Consider the following 19,004-nt stretch of genomic DNA (forward strand, 5'->3'; position numbering starts at 1 on the left):
CCCCCACTGAGCACAAAGTCCCCCTCGGGGCGCGATCCCACCACCCTGAGACCATGACGAGCTGAAATCAAGAGCGGCCTGTCCGGTCCCCAGCGGCCGTGCCCGTGGACCCCGCCCCGCGTGTCCTTGCGAGGCTCACTCGCGGCAGGACCCTCCTCCTGGGCGCAAGGTGGTGTCTCCTGCCGTCCTACCCGCCTGCCCACGTGCTGGGCGTCCTGGGGGACTGAGATCTCTGTCCGGGAGCCATTCGCAGCAGGAGCGCCTGGGAACGTCCCACTGTCCCATCTGCCGGCGGGCTGTTGGGAGCAGGTCGGCAGTGGCTCCGGCAAGCACCCCCACCCGCCGCCTCCAGGCCCAGGGTCAGCAGTTCGGAGCCCGTGGTGGGTGGGACCGGGGCTGAAGGCGACACGCCCGCCAGGGGGCTTGCTAGGAGCACCTACGGGGGAGACGCTTCTGACACCAGGTCCCGCGCCCCAGCCGGGTGTCCTACGAGCGCCCCCAGTTCTGTCACGCCCACGGGAGCCGGCCTCCAACGGGCGAGGGAGCAGAAGGCCAGTGGAGGACAAAGCACCAGTGGACCCCCTCCCGCCCCGGGACCCCCCTCCGCCCGCCGGCTGGGCCGTCCGGTCCTGCTCTGTCATTGGCCAGCAAGTTTGTCAAACCTAATCTCTCCCCTAGCTACGTTCCCCCTTTCTTGTGATTTCTTTTCTTGCTTCTTACTTTTTTTAAAGACTTTTATTTATTACTTTGAGTGAGATCTCAAGAGCACACGAGCAGGGAGAGGGCAGAGGGACAAGCAGGCTCCCGCTGAGCGGGGAGCACAAGGCAGGGCTGGATCCCGGGCCCCTGGGGTGGGACCCGCGGGCACCGCACAGACAGGGCGCTCCTCTCCCGCTTCCACACAGGTGCCCGCGGGCTGGGCTTGGTTCTGTGTCTTCCTGCTCGTCCCTCCGCGGCCCGTCTGCGCCCGGTCCACACAGTGCGCGTCGGAGGCGGCGGTCTTTCCTGCCCGGGCCATGGTCCCGGAGCCTCTGCGAACCTGGCCCAAGAAGGCGCGCCCTGCCTCGTCCTGGCCAGCTGCCCGGCCTCGTCGTACTTCCTCAGAGCCTGGGGGGGGCCCGGCGATGTGCCCCCCACTCCGCCACCCGCCGTCTGTCCCAAGAAGCGCAGGTCGGCGTAGTGGGGTGGGCCCTCAACGTGTCTGCTGTGCCATGATGAGGCGACGTTGGAAAGCCCTTGGGGCGAGGCTGGCGGCCAGGGACCCGGCCGGGGCTGGGACACCCGGTCTCACCCCCGACCTCTGGGAGGGGAGACGGGCCGGGGGGTCCAATCCATCACCAACGGCCAATGATGTGAGCAATCGTGTCTGCCTAAGGAAGCATTTGTAAAAAGCCAAAAAGGACGGGGTTGGGGTCCAAGAGCTTCCAGCTGTCGAACTGTTGGAGACTCGGGGAGAGTGCTGAGCTCAGGGCACGGGGACTCCACCTCTTCCCCGCCCTCGCCCTACACACCTCTGCGGGTTGTGTTCACAGTTGAGTTGTAGTGTTTCCTGAGTCGCGTCCGTAGTCAGGGGGTCAGAAGCACAGGTGATCGGGGCCACGGCCACCGGCATCTTCAGTGGGGAGGAGCCGTTGAGACGGACAGAGCGCTCACCTGCCGGATCTTAATGCAGTAGGGGATGCGGCTGAGGGCCGGAGCCCACGGCCAAGAAAGAATTCTGGAGACATCTTTAGTGCAAGAAGGTGATTTTATGCAAGCACAGGACAGGCCCCGTGGACAGAGAGGGCAAGGGCGCGGGGGCTGTGAGCGGGGCTGATGATCCGCGTGGGCGCTGGGGGCGGTCCGGGCACGGGAGCCGTCCGAAAGGACTTTGATCCGCTCAAGAGGACTCTGGGGAGACGGGAGGCCCGGCCACGGTGCCCTCCAGCAAAGCACGACGTTGAGTCAGTGGGAGCTTCCTGCAGGGGTGGGGGGTCGGGGCTCCAGGAAACTGAGCTGTGGGTCTCTGGGTCTTAGGCTATTGCTAAGGAGGCTTTTCCCGTGGAAACCGCTGAGGCGATGGTGCGTGAGGGAGACTCCCGTCCTGGGGGACTGAGATCTCTGTCCGGGAGCCATTCGCAGCAGGAGCGCCTGGGAACGTCCCACTGTCCCATCTGCCGGCGGGCGGAGGGGGGTCCCGGGGCGGGAGGGGGTCCACTGGTGCTTTGTCCTCCACTGGCCTTCTGCTCCCTCGCCCGTTGGAGGCCGGCTCCCGTGGGCGTGACAGAACTGGGGGCGCTCGTAGGACACCCGGCTGGGGCGCGGGACCTGGTGTCAGAAGCGTCTCCCCCGTAGGTGCTCCTAGCAAGCCCCCTGGCGGGCGTGTCGCCTTCAGCCCCGGTCCCACCCACCACGGCCCCGAACTGCTGACCCTGGGCCTGGAGGCGGCGGGTGGGGGTGCTTGCCGGAGCCACTGCCGACCTGCTCCCAACAGCCCTCCTACCCGCAGGTGCGTCCACCCCTCCAGCCTCGCCCTGGGGCCGGCCCCCCCCACTCGCCCCTCCCTGCCTCCCGGCGCCCCGCTCCTCCCGCAAGCCACCCTGTTCAAGAACCTCGGTGCCCCAGGCTTCCCACGGGCTCTGGCTGGGTTGTTCTGGTTCCCCAAATCCATCCTTGCCGCGGTGCCCTCCCCAGGTTGAGTGGGGAAGAGCCCGTTTCACCATGAATCAGAACAGGACCGAGGAGACAGGCGCTGGGGGTGCCCTGGTGGGGAAGACAGCCCCCCGAAAGCTCTGCTCCCTCTTCTGCTTTCCCAAAGGTCACTGGATAATGAGGTCTTGGCCCCGACAGAGTGGGCACTTGTGCCTGGTTAGACGGGGCCCCTGGGAGACGGGCCCATATGCAGATGAGGTCATTCCTTCATCTCTGGGCAGGGTCGGGGGGCGGGGAAGTGGGGGTGCTGGGGACGCTGGGACCACACCCCTCCCAGTGTGCGTGTGCACACACGCACGCACGCACGCACGCACGCACCACCACCATCTTCTCAGGCGGCTTTTTTTTTTTTTAGATTTTATTTATTTTTGCGAGGGAGGGAGAGAGAGCGAGCACAAGTAGAAGCTGGCGGGGGGGCACTGCCGAGGGAGAAGCAGGTCCCCGATGAGCAAGGAGCCACTAAGCCTCGGCCTGTGCTGCCGCTAGAGCAGCTGCGCTGACCCAGGCCCACGGTGGCCCCAGGGCCCGGAACCACCCTTGGCCCCACCCTGAGCCCCTCTCAGGCCCCGCAGCACTTACCCCCCCCACTGCCCGCCACAGTCCGTGAAGCCGGTCGGACGCGTCACCCACAGCCACGGAGCCCGGCTGGGTCCCGAGAATGCCCAACACCGTGTGTCCCCACCTGGAGTGCGGCCCCTTCGCCCTCCCACCACATTGCGGGCAGGGACGTCCCAGGACAGAGGCCTCTGCTAGAGGAAGGGCAGCTTCGGGCAGCCGAGCGCTCCCCGCGGCGGCTGGGCTGCTGTGGAGCCCCTGGAGCAGGGCCTGGATTTCCACCTGGGCCCCCTCCCCTGGGCCCCGCCTCTGCAACTGAGGGAGCCGGGCTCGCCTCTTAGAACCCTGCGTCTGTCTGTTCGCCTGGAAACGTTCCTCTGTCCTCTCCACGACACCCTGGAGACCAGAGAGCCGCCCGGAGGAGGCCGTGAAGAGGTGGACATTCTCCCGTCCTGTTCTGGGTGTGGGTCCCACGGCTCTGTCTGTCAGCCTCATCGTCCTGCACGCTTCGGCCATACGCTTCACTGCACACAAACCGTACCTCAGAAACCCAGTCCACGAAAGACTTAGGAAGTAGGGAAACCCGACTGGCTCAGCTGGTTGTCCGCTCAGGTCCCGGGATCGAGCCCCGCGTGGGGCTCCCTGCTCCGTGGGAGCCTGCCCTCTCCTGCTCCCCCTGCTTGTGTTCCGTCTCTCACTATGTCTCTGTCAAAGAAATAAATAAAAATCTTAAAAAGAAAAAAAGGAAAGACCGGAAACAGGGCAGCCAGGCCATAGTGAACACGAGGAGGCTGACGTGTACAGAAAGGCACTATCGACACCACCGTGGCTTCTGCTGACTTCTGTCAGCCCCAGAACATGATCCTGTTTCCACCAACTCTCACCCAATATTCTTAAGTGACCATGTGACTTATTACTGTATGCATAAACCGAATGCTTCTTCAACGAGTTCCCTACCATTGAGAATTCACTGTTTCTGGGGTTTTCCTTCCGACGTGGTAAACTGCCATCCACACCAGGAGCTCGAAGCCTGTGTATATGCTAAATCTTCCTCTTGACCTAAGTCCCAGGATTGGTATCCCTGGGACAAAATGCACTCATGTTTTAAAATTTGAAATTTTTTTTTAATGCCATGTGGAAAGCAGTGATTTCAATAGACTTTCTGGTCCCGCCTCTCATTGGTCTTTATTCCTGGGGAGGCTGGCGGTGCTGGGCCTGGAGGGGCCGGAAGGGGTGGGTCCCCCGTGGGAGACATCACTCCTGTTGGCGACCAAGGGGGGCCGCACACTAGGGCCTCACAGCTACGTCTCAGAGAGCTGCGGGGCTGTGGAGACCCAGCCCCAAGAGAGGACACCCACACAGCCAACAAGCGTGGCCATCCTGCTGCCCAGGGTGTTCGTCAGTGCCAGCACTGGGCCAAAGACCGGACTGGTCCAGATGGGGAGCCACAGTGACAGGAACAGAACCCAGAGGAGCTTCCCACAGCCACAGGGACAGCGGCGACAAAACCAGAGGCTTCAGGGTCCTCGGACACACCGTTGGCTCCACCTACCCCAAAACATGTGGTGCAGGGAAATCTTGGTGTGGTATCCAGTGAGAGGCTGGGCCTTGCCAGCTCTCTCTGGTGAGACCAGACCACAGCTAGCCAGAGCAAGACCGAGTCACACCAAATAACACTGCAATCCAGCTCGTCCTTCCTGACTGTGCTGTGGGACCCAGACCTCCTCCATCCCAGCAGCCCGAGGGCTGCTCCCAGCAATGGCCAAGTGGCTCCAACTGGACCAGCTCCAGTGTGGGGACATCCACAGTCACTGGATGTAAGGACAACTGTCCAACAGAGTGGAGGAGAGCCAAACCCAGACCGACGCTGGAGGACACAGACACTCAGGAGTCCGTGCTCGCTGGGTGAGCGTCCCATGTTTGTGCCTCTGTGTCCGAGGGCAGGCTTGCCTGCTTGAAGAATCAGAGGACGGTGTTGGGGGTGACTGCCGCAATTGGAAAGGGAGGTACGACCCCAGGAAGGGAGCCCCGAATGTTCATGATGGGTTCTGCTCAATTCCTGGCTGATCTGTGAGGTGTGTTTGCACAGGACAGACTCCGAGCAGCTCTGTTGACAGCACAGAGATTTTATGCAAAGCGGAGACTGTTCACGGTTAGAGTCCAGTTCCGCTAACCCCTCAATAAAACAAACAAACAAAAAAAAAAAATGAATGCTCTGAAAGTGAACCCAACAGAGCCCCTACAACGTACCGGTCACAATGTGCAGGACACAACCACAAATCACTAGACACGCAAAGTGGCAGGACATGGGACAACACCCAGGAGAAGCCAGAAGACAAAGGAAGAGCTCCTCAGCGAGCACACAGTGGGGGAAAGATCAGCCAAAAACACCATCCCGAGAAGAAGGTGAGACACAGAGAACCTGTCTTCCCTGGCCCTTTGCTAAGAGGAATACCGGAAGAGACGCTAAAGGAAATGATCCAGGCGTGGATGGGAAACTGTAGGAAGACGTGAAGAAGTCCGGACAGGACGACATCTGTGCACAAACTGAAGCAAAGACACACGTGCACGACAGCGCTCTCAACACTTCACCGAGCTTGAAACACGAGGAAAACTGCGGACACCACAACCAGAGCAGAAAGAGCAAGCGGCAGGCGTTTGCAATACGAACGTGCAACAAAGCATCCAAGACTTACGTCCGGAATGTACAGATATCTAAAGAACTCCTACAAATCAAAAAGAAAAAGACAGACAACTCCACAGGAAAATGGTCAAACAGACTTGAACATCACAAAGGAGGAGCGTCCAGAGATCCGCAAACGTGTAACGGTGCCCGTTTCACTAACCAGCATGGAAAAGCAGATTAAAAGCCCAACATCATACCACAAACCCACAGAAGGACCAACACGGAAAACACGAAACCTTCCTGTTATCAGCAAGGATTAGAGTAGTTGGAGCTCGCGCGCTTCGCTGGTGACTGTGAACGCTGGCACAGCCGCTTTGGAAACGTGTCGGGCAGCGTCTGTGAAAGTCGAACACACGCAGATACACACCTAAGACTTATCCAGCAGAAATGAGTGTGTGCGTGTCCCCAAACACCTACTAGAATGCTCAGGGCAACACAGAAGCCGAAAGCCGAAGCCCTTCCATCAGTAGTAACTCGGGTGAATGAATGAGGGGTGTCCGCCCGCTGGATGACGCAGACAAGACAGGAGCCCCCCTCAGACCTCTCACTGCACTGAGTACGCAGACGCCAGGGACCTCACATGGGAGGCTCCACTTCCAGAAACACCAAAGCCCAAGAGACAAATCTCCAGTATCCTCGGGTGGGGGTGTGGGAGGGAGGAGGAATGAGGGGAGCTCGGGGACAGGACCTGAGGATGGTCACCTCCATCTGCATGTGGGTCACAGGGTGGTTCAGATGGTGGCATCAGAGGCGCTTGTCAGCGCACATTCTACTTCAGGGAACACGAGCTGGGCCAAAGCCCCGGACCCGCACATTCGGGAAGCAGAGCGAGGAAGAAGCGGGGAGGGTGCCCGACCCTGTGTGCACGTGGACTCGGGGGGCCTCCACCACAGCGGCAGAGACAGGACCACCATCCCCGTGCGCTCTCGTATCTGTGTCCTTCAGTCTGGAGAGCTCCGTTCAGAGCCAGTCGCCTTCGTAGTGAAGAAACAGTTCCTGAAACTCACCAGTTCCTTCCGTTTAAACCCAGATGAGATAAATTTGAAGTTTGGTGTTAGGGTGAAGCCTGGCAGGCTTATCCCTGTCGGCTTTCCAGTGACTTGCACCGTCCTCTCCACGTCACACCTGCCGAGCAGGATGTCCGGAGCAAGGTTTAACAATTTAACAACGGTCGTTTCTTAGAGGTCGAATTTAAAATGACTTCTACAGACTCTTCTGTAAATTGTTCACCTTACTTGATATTTTTAATACCAAACATTGGAAAAAACCTTTATTTTCTGCTTCTAGTTTAGCCATCACTAGCTGAGCAACCTTGAGCAAGTCTCTTCACGTCTCTGAGTTTCTGTATTTACAATTTTAAAACAGAGATAATATCCCCGATTCATAGATTTTGATAAGGATTAAGTTAGATCTTTCGGGTGGAGTGTGGGTGTGTCTGTCACCCCGTCATCTCGCCAGCTGGCAGGGGCAGGGTTACCAGATAATGCAGAATAAACTCTGTGTTTAATTCAGAATAAATCGGATAAATCTGAATAATTCAGGTAAATCTGAATTTCAGACAACCAGTAAGTTTCAGCCTAAGTGTGCCCCATGCGGTATCTGGGACATACGTGTACCGAATATTGCATACTTACATAGTTACACCAAAATGGGATTCACTTCTTATCTGAACTTCAAATGTATTAGATACCCTGTATCTATATTTGCTAAACCTGACACCCCTGCTGTGCTTTTGCCTACTTGGTTTAACAAGTACCAACCCTGCACCCAGCACAAGGCAGGCTTTCAGGAGATATCGGATGGGTGGATGGACGCATGCTTGGGTACTGGATGCTGGAATGGTTTGAACACCAAACAGCCTTAAGTATCCGTGACTGAGCCAGGGTGAAGCAAAGGAAGTGCCTGCTGCTAGGAAGACCCCACCCCAGCTCGGACGCATCTTACCGTGTCTGGGATTAATCTGCTCGGCTTCTGTGTCCATTAAATGGAAATGCTCTGCTGTGCCCCAGCAGGAGGAAGCCCAGTGTGCTGGGGCAGGGGCCATATGTCCTTGACATGGGAAGGAGGGAATCTGCCTCCAGGCTTCAAAACCTTCCCAGCCCATACCTGATTTCACCTAAAAGGTAGCCTCTCCATTCCTAGCACCAAGGAGCTGTTCTCAGACAGCTGACCACCCCCCTGCCCACAGCCACGCGTGCCAGCCTCTCCCGGCTGCCATCCAGAGCCTTCTTCAGTGAGGACGTCCAGTCGGAGAGACCTCCCCCACCCAGGAGTCCTGAGCCGCGGGAACCACATCTTTCTAGAGAGGTCCACCTGCTTCTATAGGAAAGGGGCTCCGATCGGCAGGCCCACAACACCCGCAGAGATCCCGCTGGCCAGCTCTTCTCTTTTGGAGAGCCACCCCCTTGTTGAACCAGGCCTTGAGGGAAGCAGCCCACAGACTCCTGGCACCCCCTCCGCTCGTCACAGAGAATGTCTGGGGGGGGGGCATCTCCCGGGGTGGGGAGCCCGTCATCGTCAACACGGCCCTTCCTGCAAGGCCCCCGGACAAGGAGCTGCGAGCTGTTGGCAGGAACGGCAGGGTGGGGAATTGTGCAAAGTGGACCCGGGACGGGGCGACACGACACAGCAGCTGGGGAGAGCCCCTCCCACCTCCGTGGGAGTTTGGGGAGACAATCCCGCTTTCTCTCCTTGCCTCCTTCAGGTTGGGTGTCTTGCAACGAAAATTCTCCCGCTTACGTCCGCATCTCTGAACCACACCACACAGGGCGGCAGGGCCGGCCCTCGCCGGGACTGGGCCTGGCACCATGGGCACCCGCACCAGCGCTCAGGGGCCAGGGCGCCATGCCCCTCCGTTCGGTGGCTTCCTGCCGACTCTGATGTGTGGGGGGCAGAGCGCCATCACCCAGCACACTCCCTGCCCCGCCAGCCCCATCTTAGACAAGGAGCCTGAAACCCAGAAAGAAATACAGCACAGCTGGGAAGCCAGGGTGCAGTGGGGGGGTGGGGGGGCACCCACCGCACATCGGCTCAAGGCGGCATGCAGGGGAGGGCAGGCCGAGGTCAGCTCCCCGTGCTGCACGTTGGTACAAACGTTCATCCCAGCACAAGACGTCACTGCCAGGGTGGAGCCTCCATTCCATACTCCAGAGCCCAGCTGGGAGGGATCCACAGCAAGACTAGGGGGCCAGGAGCCCCTTCCCCTCCGGGGCCTCAGGTGTCCTACCCACATAACAAGACGGGGGAGACTGACCTAACTGCAGGCAAGTGGGAAGGCAGGGCCGCCTAGGGGGTGGCCCCGGTCAGAGGGGGCACCCTCTCCACCCACCCCTGCCCCAAGGACCAGGAAGGTGACCCCAGGGGCCAGAGGAGGGCCAGAACCTGTCCAAACCCCTGCAGAATTCCCCCTGGGGGACGGCCCCTCCCACAGCTGCCACCGAGGTTCCCAGGGCCCCAGGGGAGAGGGGTCTGCAGCACTACAATACTTGGGGGAGGGGGCCTGGTACCGGGTTCCCCTGCGCTGTGCTAAGCTCAGGCAGTCCTGCAGATTCTGGGGTTCCTGGACTGGGGTAGGGGAGTCCCCAGGGGGAATCCCGGAGAAGCCCCTTGGCAAGGCCCCCCCACCCCAGAGGTGGCCCGTTTGGGGATGCGAGCATCGGACACTCCTCCCCACTGATCAGAGGGCCCTGTGGGGGCTGAGGTGAGAGCCGTTTTGGGAAAGACCCACGCCCAGTGCAGGCCCAGGAAAGGCCGAGGCGCGCCCCCTCCTCCCCCAGCGGCTCCTCTTCCCAAGGAGGCAGATGGTGATGGAAACCGCCTCCTTGGTTTTCCGGAGGATGACTCAGAGCGCAGCTGCTTCCTCAGCCCCACACAGCAGCCTGCAGCCTGCCCTCCCCCGCCCCGGAGCCCCGGGCCCCCCACCAGGCCACTCCTCCCGGGAAGACGCTGAGCAGAGGGTCTGCAGGATCTCGGCCCCCCCACACCCACTCCCCAGGCCTGGGTGGGGAAGGGCTGCCCGTCCCCCAACCTGGGCTGACCCCATACAGCCCCAGCTGCGAAGCCTCTCGCTTCCCACCCCCCGCACTGACGTCAGCACCCCTGGGCAGCAGGAGGACCGTGTGTTCTGGGCTCCCCCGGAGTCCCAGGGTGGGGAGATGTGGGGAGGAGCGCAGGGGAGGGGCGGGGGCTGGGCGGCCCTGGTTCTCAGGGACTCTGGAGAGAGCAGAGCCCGGGGGGGGGGGGGGGGGGGGGGGAGGGCTAGGAGGGAGAAGAAGCAGAGAAGTTTCCAGGAGCAGGAGGAGCAGAGGTCAGTGTGGAATGCGGCAGGAACCAGACAGACCAGCTTCCTCCAGGGGAAACGCCAGCTGGAGCCCAGCACAGCAGACCTGCCCCAGGATGGCCCCTGGGGACACAAGCCTCAGAACCCATTCCTCGCTCAGAGCTCAGGGGCAGCTCTCCCCCTGCGGAAGCCCCAGGACCGCTGGGCGTGCCTTCTCCCCGTCACCCCAACGTCGCTTCCTCTCCGCATCCTGCCAGGCCGTGGTGCGGACCCACCCCCAGACAAGGGTGCACATGGACCCACACTCACCTGGGGTGTGGAAATGAGCCTGCGTTAGCGTCTCTGTTCGCTGCCCCGTGGGAGAGCTCCCCTGGTCCCGCCCCTCCGGACTGCGCAGACACTGAGCTCAGGGAGTTTCTGTGCCTTTGCCCGAGGCCATGGGCTGGGGCCAGTCCAGGGCCTGAAATCCCAGACCGCAGCGGGCACTTCCTTCTGTGGGAGCAACTGGGCCTGGGTCGGCAGCCGGGACTCAGACCAGGGGCCTCCACCTTCCGGCCCGGGACGTCGAGTAGGTCCTTGGCTTGGGCAGAAGGTCCCCTGAGAGCTGAGCAGGCTCCGGGCCCTCCTAGGTTTCCTCCCTGTGTGCTGCCCCCCCATTTGGGGCTTCAGGTTCCCTAAGTCAGGAACAACCGAGACCCCTCATCTGCCTACCAGGTCGACGGGAGGGAGGGTGGGAGTCGTGCCTGGGGGGTGCTGGGGCCCAACGGCAGGGTGGGGACGCAGGTGTGAGCTTCGAGCTGGGCCATGGCACCTGCCTTCTCTGTGGCCTCGAGCGAGCTCTTAGCGCCTTAGATGCTGGGTGTCCATCTGTGGGCAGAGGGCGACACGGGCCAGGCAGGGCCCCGAGACCACGGACGGGACCGAGCCTGCACCGGACGCCCCGCTGCTCCGAGCATCCTTCCCGGGAGGGGCCTGGGCTCCTCCCCACACTGCGCACTGGGCTTCCCACGGCACACACGGACCCACGTCCCCACGCTGGGGCCAACCACAAGGCCAGGCCCTGGCTGAGCTGCCCACGAGGGACCAGAGGCACAAGCATGCCCTTGTCTCCTGGGCCTTCCTGACAGACAGTGGGGTGATGGCCCCACCTCCCCACGGCAAGAACCAGAAGCTGACCTCTGACCCGCCCTCACACACGTGCACACTCCCACCCTCAGCGCGAACCTCACCAGCTCCGGCCAGCTTGGCGCTGCCTCCCTGTCCCCCAACCCCGGGGATCTTTCCCCATAAGGCAGGTCCCCCCATCCCTGCTCCTTCCCCGGCCTCCTTGCCCTGCTCCTTGGCTTGTCCAGAAGAGCCTTCCGGGACTCCCCCAGCCCCAGCCCCTCAGCCCTCCGTCTACAGTGGCCAGCCAGTCCCCACCAGGTCACCGGAGGGCTGCTTCCCCCCGGCCTCTCCTACCCCAGTCTCCACAACACACTCCCCTTTCATAGTAGAGGGCACCGCTCAGAGGAGTTCACACCACTCACGCTGGGTAGCCCTCCCGCAGCCCTGGGCGGGTCTCTCATGGGGCCCCAAGCGGCCAGGGTTCCTGACCAGGACCTGGCAGCGTATGCGCGCAGAGCCTGCATCCGGGCCCGGGTGCTCCCGGGCTGTACCGCGGGGCCGCACGGCCCGCCGTCCACAGGGCCCTAGGGCAGGCCGACTTCTGGAATGCGGCCTGTGGGCATACACTCGTCTGCATGGGGTGGTCATGCCAGTGGCTTCAGACGTCAATGCTGCCCCACCCGGACCTCCGCACCCCCCACTCCCAAACCCACCTGCCCCTCCCCCTACTCGCCCCGCCCTTCCTGCAACCAGGGGCCACTCCAGGGAGGCGGGGGACAATTCAGGCCTGAGCAGCTTTGGGAGAAGGACTTGGCCACCTCTTAGCCAGTACAAGGGGGGAGGCGGACAGAAGAGTCCAGGCTCTGCTAGCTGGGGTCAGCAGGGTCCCCCAACCAGCACTGAATCAGCCCAGGAGCCCAGAGACGCTCTCCTGCGGGGGCCTAACCCTCACAGGGCCCAGCACGCGGAAGATGGGTCTGGACCACGGGGAACCTGCGGAAGAGAGACTGCACATGGGGAGGGGAGGGCTCCTGGCTGGAGGACAGAGGCACAGCCTTCGGGGTTCCCTCGGACAGCAGCCGACCCACGGGCCCCCCAACCCTGTGGAAATGGAGCTACAGGCTGACGCACTCACTCAGCAAACCTCCCCTGGCAGGCGTCCCAGTCAGGCCCTGTGCCCGGAGAGCAAACATGGGGGCTGGGCAGGGCCCACGCCGGCCATCCAGAGCCCGGAATGCACAAAGGAAAGGCTCCAGCTGCTGGCAGGGAGGGTGTGACGGGCTCCTGCGAAGCTAAAGTAGGAAGGACCCCCCCAGCCCCCCTGCGCAGGCTTTGAATCAGGACCTCATGAAGTCATCTGCGCTCAGTAAGTGAACGACGATTTAAAATGGGAAAAAGACAAAGGACATCCTCGTGACAGCCACGGGCAGGGAGTCTGGTGCCGCGCGCCCCTCGTCTCCGTGGACTCGATGTGGTGTTGGCTGCTCCCGGCTGGGCCGGGGTGGGCTGGGGACCCGTCTGGAAGGACCAGCTACAGAAGGGCTCGGGCAGGCGCTCCCCCAACAGCCGGCTGCCCCGACTTGGCAGAGGGCACAGCTGTGCACCCGGAGACCACCTGCCAGGGGCCGACCTCTGCCAGCGCTCGGCCCATCCAGTCAGAGTTAGATTTCCAACTGATTTTAAAAAAACATGGCCAAAGCAGTAAGGAATGGGTAGATTAAAGGAAACGGGGTGCCGCCTGAGGAGACCCAAAAGGACTTCCTGGAGAGGGAGGCACACTGAGCCAGGAGAGCCCGGAGTCCACACCACATCACTGGGACAGCCCACGTGAGGCACCCCTGCAGAGCTAGGACAGGGCAAGCCCACCCAGACCCCTCCCCACCAAACCCCCTCGGCCACACCTGGTCTGGAAACCACAGATTAATCACACACAAGCCTGAGTCCAAGTTCAGCGGGAGAGCAGGAAGGACAGTGACCCTCCCTGGGACGGGCGTGTAGGGAGAGGCAGAGTGGGGGCAGCCCACGAAGGGCCAGAGGGAGCTGGGAGAGAGGGGCACCAGGGCGGTCTGGGGTGGGGGCCACCCCTGCAGAGCCAGCACCCTAGAAACTGGCAAGGCCGGGGTCCCCAGGAGGGCCACATTGCAGTTTGAGCTTTTGGGTTATTTTTAGCCGTTAAACCTCCGCCTGCTATACCGGGTACATGCTGGGCCCTGCTGGGCGCTCAGGAAGGTACAGGGGGCTGGGGCAGGGGCTGGGGCAGGGGCCGGGCCTGGCAGTAGCGACCTGGGGGCATGGAGGCTTTGGGAGTGGAGCAGGCCAGCGGGGGCCCAAGGAGACCCTTCCCACACCTTGAACTAAATCTGCCAAGTCCGTCCATAGGACAGCTTAGGGGCAAAGGGGTTCTTTTCCACAAAGGTGAGGAGGCCCAGTGCCTCACTCAGGGATGGCGGGAACAGCACGGAGCCCGGATCTGAACTCGGGTTGTTCTGGGACGACAGGTGGCTACGGGGCTGGGGGGGCCCTGGAGCAGGGCTGAAGGCCAAGGGGCGGGTCAGGGGGAGGCAGGCGCCAGCCGCGATTCCACTCGTAAACACTGTGCGACAGCCTCCTTCTCTAAAATAAAGCCTTTAAGACCTACGAGGCCCAGGCGTGGCACCGTGTCTCTAAGAAACACAGTTCAGGAGCCAAAAACCACTGGCAAGGAATTCCAGACTTGGTCCCCATCTCTCTAAGAACAGCAGGGAGAGCCCAACAGCAGCCGAGATGCCCTCGCCCCGCCCTCCGCCCCGCCCCGAGACCTCTCCCCTGCTCCCTTGCTCCCAGCCCTGCCTCTCCAGACAGAAAAGACGCACCCCTGAATCTGCAGCTTCAAGGCCAAGGGCAGGCCCAGTGGGAAAGGTCCTGCGTGCTGCACACCCTGTGCTTGGGGCCAGAGGCCTCCTCACCCTCAAAGCCCTAAAGATTCCCCGCGGGGACTCCATCTGGTGTGCCCCCCAGTTCCCGGGACCAGGGCTGCCCATCCTGCTAGTGCGTCTAGACCTTCCCTGGCCAGCTGTGGCCCCCGAGGAAGGCAGGGGAGGCCCTGGGCAGCCTGTCCCAGCCTCCGTGCAGCTCAGCACCTCGGCCTGCGGGTGCAGAGGACAGCGGAGAGCAGGTGCCCCTGTGCTGCCCCCAGCAGTGGGGTGGCCACAGTCTCGGCAGCCCAAGGGCATGGCCGTGGTGGTCTCTGGTCACCATAAACCACAAATTCGCCTCCAGGGGACCCAGGGTCAAGGTCGGCCTGCATCTGGCCCGCATGTCACCGGCTCGTCAACACACGACATGGTGCCATGTGTGTTTCTGGTTAGAGACGCCGTATTCCGCGTAGAGCTGACTCTGACACCAATGCTGACCTGCCCCCCGCACAGTCGAAAAACACGTCACTTTTAACTCCCCCAGAAATTGACCCCCCAAAGCACAAGCCATCAGTTAACACACATTGTGCGCGCTGTGTTACACGCTGTATTTTCGCCATAGAAAAAGTCAGAGAAAAGAAGGTGTAACCAAGAAAATCTTAGGGAGAATGCGTTTACAGCGCCGGACCACATTCACTGGGAGACACCGGCGTCTACGCGGACCCGCCAGTTCAAGCCCGTGTTGTTCAAGGATCCGGCCGCACCGACTCGCTCGCGCCGAGCCCCGGCCAGCCGCTCTGCAACCGGGCCCGGGAGGCAGTCTCCTGACACTGGTGTGTTCCCGGGAGGCATGTCCCAGCCACTCCCACAGCAAATCTCCAAAGGAAGGACAAAAATGCAGAAAACACGTCACTGGACAGGCCGAGACGGACCCTTGCTCACGGTGTGGAATGAAACCAGGGGGCAGGCCGTCACTTCCCTCGACGTCAGCTGGGGACCTGCTAGTCGGGGACTCAAAGTGTTTGCGGCCAGGCACATGCTCCCCGGCGGCCGTGGCCTTAGGGTCATAAACGTGTGTTAACCAGCAGGCACGTTCGCCAGCCATGAGACTGTCCTGTGCATGCGTGTGGGTGTTCACGTGAAGAGCGGAGAGGCCACTCCTGGCCACTGCCCCCCCCACGAGGACCATCTGATCCCACTTCCTGGACCACAATTCCCGAGCGGGCGGCCCCAACGGACCTCCGCCTCCCGGAAGCCAGCACCAGCAGCCAGCCCTCGGGGGCTCCCTGCAGTTTGAGCTGGGGACACAGAGGACCGTCAGGGAACCCTGAGAGGCCACCGTGAGCAGGTACTGAGGCCGGGTCACGGCACTGAGGGAGAGATAGGGACACGGGGAGGAGCCGCCTCGGAAGGGACCGGAGGTATGGCGTCCTTATGGACAAGGACAGAGCAGGAGTGGCTGTCCGGGGTGCCGTGGCTGCTCTGGGCAAAGGCTGGGTACCCTGGCTCTTACTCACCAGGTAGAACTAGCTGAAGCAGGTGTCTGGACAGACGGCTGGGTGTGTGAGTGGGGGCACCGGCGGGCGGGTCGGTGCGTAGGGAGGCGGTTGGACCGACGACAGACCGACAGGTGTGTGGCTGGAGGGCTGGGGGGGTGGGTGGACCGTGGCTGAGTGGGTCGGTGGCCGGGCATGCTTTTGCTAACTCCATTCTGTAGCAGTGTCCGAGGTCATCTCAGGCCATCCCAGAAAGGAAACAGAAGGAAAAAGGTTTCAAAATGAAAGCAATAAAGATCACTCTGGGTGCCTGTCCGGGGAAGTGAAACTGCAGTCCCCGCTGCTGCCCAGGGTCTCTGGGGGCCCCAGAGGGCCCCCCTGGGCTCACAGGGGCCCACCCACCGCTCTCGGGGCTGTCCTGGTTTTCACCTCCGCATCACGCGTCAGGCAGGGAGACTGCTCTCTGAGAGACGCCCACGCCTGCCTTCCTGCTCCCAGCAGAGCTCACTCAAGGTCTGCCCATCCAGTCTCTGAGCTCTGCTTCCTGACAAGAGGCGGGGGCTTGCTCTGTGCCAGCCCGGGCGGGGAGCAGGGCATCCTTGCTCTGCCGGAGCATGAGGGGGCGCATGCTCCCCCAGAGTCAGGTGCCGGTGACACAGGGACTCTGGCCAATGGGTCAGAGGCGGCTGGCCACAGGTGGAAGCTCCAGCATGTTCCGTGTCCTCGGGCATCAGGTTACCCAGAGCTGGGGGTAGGCACAGATGCACCTGCAGCTCCAAAAAGAGACCCAGGTCCCAGGAAGGGAGGACCTGACAGGTGGACGTAGCTTCCAGAAATAATGTCCGTCATCAGATGGGCCGAGTGTGCTATCCTGGCTACAGGAAGTCTCTGGGGTGGGACAGGAAATCAGGTCAGAACGAGATCTGGATGGGGGTGTGCCTGGGGTGCAGAGTCACTGGAAGAAATGGACCGGGGTTGGGAGCGTCTTTATATGTCTCTGTGGGTAAGGCAGGACGAGCCCTACCAAGCCGAGGCACGGTGGCTCAGAGCCCAGGGCTGAGGGAAAGCCACTCTCAGGCCAGCGTCTGTACCCCACAGCCTTCAAGGCCCCTGACCTCGGCCACCCACCCCATGGACACAGCCCCCCACACACACTCTCCCTCCCCACTGTCTTCAGCCGGCTCCGGCCAGGTACCTGTTGGCCTGCTGTGAACTGACTCAGCCCTTGGGGGCCAGGGCGCACCAGAGAGAAAGCCCTGGGCAGAAGGCCACACCAGTGGTGCCGGCTGGCCCCCAGCAGCCCCCTCCTCTCCATCGAGGCAGGGGGTCTCCCTGCTGAGCGGGCCACAGGAGGACTGGCCAGCTGGCTGGGATGCAGACCCCAGCCATGCCAGGCGTCCACTCCAGTCTCTGGGTGAGGCTCTGGATTCTGCCCACTCTGCCGCCCGGGGGTGAGAGCAGGGGTGCGAGGCACAGAAACCCTGCTCAACGCTGAGCTTCCGGCTCGGCCATCCTCCCCAGCCCAGGCCCAGGGCTAGAAGGTCACCCTTTCCTCCACTGCCTAGTTCGATCCATTAAGCCAACAAATATACCCACTGACCACAGCCGGAAGCAGCCAGGCGCCAGCTCGGGACGGCAGTGAGTCAGCTGGCCCGTGTCTCCTGCCCCACCTCCAGGTCATGCCGATGCTGGGCATCTAGGCTCTGGGATCCAGTGATCCAGGAGAGCGAGGAGAGGCCCGAAACCCAGCTCTGGGGAGGGCAGGAAGGCTTCCAGGAGGAGGCCCCAAAGCTCAGAGGGTCAAGCAGAGGGGCAGGGAGCAGGATAGGGGAGGCTGGCCAGCCTTCCAGGCAGAGGCACTCACGCTGAGCAAGGACTCGGAGCATTCCAAGAATCGCTGAGTCCCCATCCAGGAGTGGCTCTCATGTGCCTGCGTCTCCAGGTTGGAGAGTGTCCAAGAGTCAGCAAGTACCTTTCTTGGCTGGCTCTCCTGGGGACTCACGGCCCTCATCCGGCACTGGCCTGTGGCCAGAAGCCACTCCTGTGCTGGGGCTGGCCTGAGATTTCCTGGGGCTGGGCAGAGGCTAGCGACGCCCCTGGGAGTCTGCATCAACGGGCCCTCTCCCCACCGGACAGAGGCGCACCGTGGGTCCTGGGGCAGAAGCTGGTGCAAGGCTGGGGAATGCCCTCTGCCCTCTGCCCTTCCGTGGCCAGTCCCACCCACCGGGCCCGCCTCCCCAGGCTCTGAATTCTGCAGGCCTCCAGAAAGGTCAGACGAGCCCAGGGACAGGGATGCTCTGTCCCATGATCTCATCTCGCCCTAATTACAGGCCTTGGAGGCTCCAGTCCTTCTCCTTCTCCTTCTCCCCAGGTGGGGAAGCAGAGGCTTGACAGTTGAAGTCATGTCCAGGCCTGACTCCCACCCTGAGCGCTGGAGTGGGGCCCTGGGGGCAGGGGCTGTGTCTCTGTCAACAGACAGGCTGGACAGAGGACCGCCTGCCTCACCTGCCCCTCACTCACCCAGGGTCCCCTGGGCCCTCAGGCCTGGGGCCTTCCGATCCCTGTGAGCTCCGCCTCAGGGTTACATACCCCAAGGGACTTCCAGAGCTGGGGGCCGCCTCTCCCAAGCCGGTCAGCCAGGATTTCTGAGCGTGCAAGGGGCAGGTGCCCCGCACTCCAGGGAATGTGGGGGTCATGGATCAGGCCCCCCAGTGCCGCAGGATTGATGAAGCAGGGCAACAAGGAGGGGGTGGCAGAGAACAGGGCCCCAGCACTCCCGCAGGCGGGGAGCATCCGTTGCCTGCAGGGCCCAGCTCCTCCAGCCTGCCCCAGAACCCCACCCCCAGCGGACTCTGACCGGGCTGCTGCGAGGCCCGCAGGGGCTGGCGCGGCTGGTGGGGGCTCTGTCCACCGCAGAACGCCCGCGCGAGGGACCCTCAGCCGGGGATCCAGGGGCCAGCACAGGGGTCCCAGGTAGGGGCGCGGCAGCCGAGCGACAGCCCGACTCGGACTCTGCCCCTGAGCCCCGCGGCTGAGCGGGTCCGACGGCTGCCCGCGGGGGCTGGACCGGAGGAGGGGTCGGGGGCGAGAAGGCCCTGCGCAGGCGACACCAGGGAGGCGGCCCACCGCGAGGTCCGAGGTGGGGGGACTTTCCCGGGCTCCGGATCCGCGTCTCCCGCCGCCGCCGCGCCAGGAGCGAGGCCGGCAGGTGCGGAAGGGGCGGCCTCCCGGCGGCGCGGGCGCGGGGGCACCGGCGGGCGCGGGGAGCCTCCCGCCGACCCCTCCCCGACTCCGCC

General features: G+C 62.6%; 2 long non-coding RNA genes across 13 annotated transcripts; both read right to left on the reverse strand.

Annotated features, from left to right (window-relative positions):
- Positions 1-720: 720 nt before the first annotated feature.
- On the reverse strand, positions 721-11,969 carry LOC131837055 (uncharacterized). Of its 4 annotated transcripts, XR_009355947.1 has the most exons (4): positions 11,741-11,969; positions 10,521-10,703; positions 3,311-3,951; positions 721-2,665 (listed from the first exon to the last, which is right to left on the reverse strand). It is a non-coding gene; the product is annotated as an uncharacterized LOC131837055 (long non-coding RNA). The 4 variants fall into 4 exon arrangements; XR_009355946.1 differs by lacking the exon at positions 11,741-11,969 and having other exon boundaries at positions 10,521-11,622; XR_009355948.1 differs by lacking the exons at positions 10,521-10,703; positions 11,741-11,969 and adding an exon at positions 7,877-10,146.
- A 2,827-nt stretch (positions 11,970-14,796) lies between these two features.
- Positions 14,797-18,893, reverse strand: LOC131837053 (uncharacterized). 9 transcript variants are annotated; one of them, XR_009355944.1, is made up of 3 exons: positions 18,298-18,893; positions 15,730-16,596; positions 14,797-15,088 (listed from the first exon to the last, which is right to left on the reverse strand). It is a non-coding gene; the product is annotated as an uncharacterized LOC131837053 (long non-coding RNA). The 9 variants fall into 9 exon arrangements; XR_009355940.1 differs by having other exon boundaries at positions 15,730-16,663; XR_009355939.1 differs by lacking the exon at positions 18,298-18,893 and adding an exon at positions 17,681-18,290 and having other exon boundaries at positions 15,730-16,663.
- Positions 18,894-19,004: the final 111 nt, after the last annotated feature.

Source organism: Mustela lutreola, chromosome 7 (genome assembly GCF_030435805.1).
Source record: "Mustela lutreola isolate mMusLut2 chromosome 7, mMusLut2.pri, whole genome shotgun sequence".
Classification (NCBI taxonomy): domain Eukaryota; kingdom Metazoa; phylum Chordata; class Mammalia; order Carnivora; family Mustelidae; genus Mustela; species Mustela lutreola.